At 41.1% G+C, this 2,500-nt stretch overlaps 1 protein-coding gene across 1 annotated transcript in view; it reads left to right on the top strand.

The window, feature by feature from the left end:
- LOC143292609 (uncharacterized) overlaps nt 1-2,500 on the top strand; it is a 5,990-nt gene that overhangs the window by 2,850 nt on the left and 640 nt on the right. Inside the window, exon 1 of the mRNA XM_076603065.1 lies at nt 1-2,500. This exon is cut by the window's left edge and continues 2,850 nt beyond it; it is cut by the window's right edge and continues 640 nt beyond it. The gene's annotated coding sequence lies outside the window, so the exon portion shown is untranslated.

The following is a 2,500-nucleotide window of genomic DNA, read 5'->3' as shown; positions in this document are numbered from 1 at the left end:
GTGTGTGTGTGTGTGTGTGTGTGTGTGTGTGTGTGTGTGTGTGTGTGTTTGATAGTTGCCCCATGACGCTATCAGAATACCAGACAGAGTTTTGTGGAGAGTACAGCAGACTGAAGACGTTATATATGCCAATGAGCAACGTATAAAAGAGGTGTGTTTGATTCTGTATCTTTCATCATTGGAGCAGGTTTTGGACATTTTCGCTCTGTTTACTGAGCTGTGCAGCATTGACATGCCACCATTAACTGATTAATTAATAATTGTTTAATCAGTTGATTAATTGCCACCATTAATTAACTGATTTACTGTTTGGTAATTAATAAATTAATTCATTATTTAATTTGTTAATGTCCTTTCATAGATTAAAAAACGCTCAAATACATAAAACAAGGAATAGGATAGAACCAGCTGCTTGGATGAAGTTGTTTGCGTTACAGATTGACGACCGGTTCAAGTCCCAGTAGAGGTGGGTTATTTTTTACTTTTAGCCAGCTCCTACCCAAAATAGATTGTGTAATGGGCTCAAATGGGAGGACAGTGTCTTAACAGTTTAGAGTCACTCACTTTACGAATGCGTTTTTGGGAGTGTTTCTTAAATTTCTTGACAAACGCTGCAGCTGTCTGTATCTGTCAAGCATGGTGACACCACCTTATTATACCGAAAGGAAGTGTACCAATGGACATGAAAAACAGCAACGTCATCTTACTCATCTTCGTTCATCACCAACATAAAAACGATTTTCCTAGATTCTGTGGCCTTTCATACCCTGCTCTCATTATGACTTCAGTTTAGATTCCCCGCTACTTGCATGTTCGTGGTGAGTTCCTGTCAAAGACTTCTGTGTCGGCAAAGTCATGGTTTGACCATCGTGAAATGAAAGGGACATGGTGGAGTTCTCCCCTTTTGGAGGGGATCCTCACTCAGTCTGGTCCATGGAGTTCTCCCCTTTTGGAGGGGATCCTCACTCAGTCTGGCTCCATGGAGTTCTCCCCTTTTGGAGGGGATCCTCACTCAGTCTGGTCCATGGAGTTCTCCCCTTTTGAGGGGATCCTCACTCAGTCTGGTCCATGGAGTTCTCCCCTTTTGGAGGGGATCCTCACTCAGTCTGGCTCCATGGAGTTCTCCCCTTTTGGAGGGGATCCTCACTCAGTCTGGCTCCATGGAGTTCTCCCCTTTTGGAGGGGATCCTCACTCAGTCTGGTCCATGGAGTTCTCCCCTTTTGAGGGGATCCTCACTCAGTCTGGCTCCATGTCTCAGCAGTTATTATCGCCATCAGTCGGTGTCTCAATGGATGGAGTCCTTCGTAACACAAGGGGCATTACTGAACACCAAAGAAGTGACTCAGCAGGATCTCCTCTCGTGTGTCGGTGGGCTCCCGGTGACCTGTCATCGATAGTGTCCCGTGGACTGCCAGTGCTGAAAAACCTGTGTGTGGCTGTGTGTGAGTAATGCCACTGGAACGGTGCAGATGAGTTGGGACAGCTCTGAAAATAAGAAAATTGAATAAGAAGGTTTACGTAAGATGAATAAAAATACTGCGTCCACTTTGCAGAAAACTAAATATTCCTCACAGCTTCTGCAAAAGCCAATGACTGATGAAGATCTAAAACTGTAATAGACTGTCTTATATTAAAGAAAAAAAAGAAATTTAAAAGCCTGAAATATACAGTCTTCTAATGTTCTATGCAATCTTTGACTCCGTGCTCAAAAGTGATGTTTGTCTCCCTCACAATATTGATTTTCAATGCTCTGCTACGACAATCACTGTGGTATGGTCTACCCTGAAACATGTTTTGATTCACTATTTTGTGATGCATCATTTAATACAATTATTTTCACCACCACTGCCTTTTAACCATCACTTTATACTATATGTGCCTTTTGTGTAGGTGGTGACTTTCAATCTTGTATTCACTGTATAGCTGTGGATTTGTATTGTCACACAAAATCTGAAGAAGAAAAAATGAACGAAGAGTATTGACTTTCTCTGATGTCATCAACATGTGCTTTCATGTCTTAGGAGTAACACACTAGTCGTGATTCCATATTGTTTGTTGTGTACTTTTTCCAGTGAAGATAGTTGTACATCCACTCATTTTCATGATTTCACAAGCTAGCTTTGGGAGTACTGTGTATTGTTTTTCGTCTTTCAGTGCTTTAAGTATCATGGAAAGGAATGTTATCAATAACAGCTTCGAGCATACGGGATCTGTTTTTTCCCCAGTGCTTGAATTGTATCACTATCACAGTAGCGTGTTATGTTTCTTATCTTTCAGTGTCTTGAGTATCGTGGAAACTACTTTTTAAGAATTTCTTTCAATGCCAGCGAATCATTTGGCATTGACATTTGTTGTTGTTATGCTGTATTTAAAATTTCCCGAAGTTGTCTTTCTTTCAACTTCTTTGGAGATATCGCAACTTTTGTTGCCAACCACATCGAAGGAAGAATGGATCCATGACTGTCATTTTGATAAAAACCAAGTTTCACGAATCTTTAG

This window comes from Babylonia areolata, chromosome 18, assembly GCF_041734735.1.
Source record: "Babylonia areolata isolate BAREFJ2019XMU chromosome 18, ASM4173473v1, whole genome shotgun sequence".
NCBI lineage: Eukaryota > Metazoa > Mollusca > Gastropoda > Neogastropoda > Buccinidae > Babylonia > Babylonia areolata.
The sequence above is the reverse complement of the archived record's forward strand: the minus strand, read 5'-3'. Positions and strand labels throughout refer to the sequence as shown.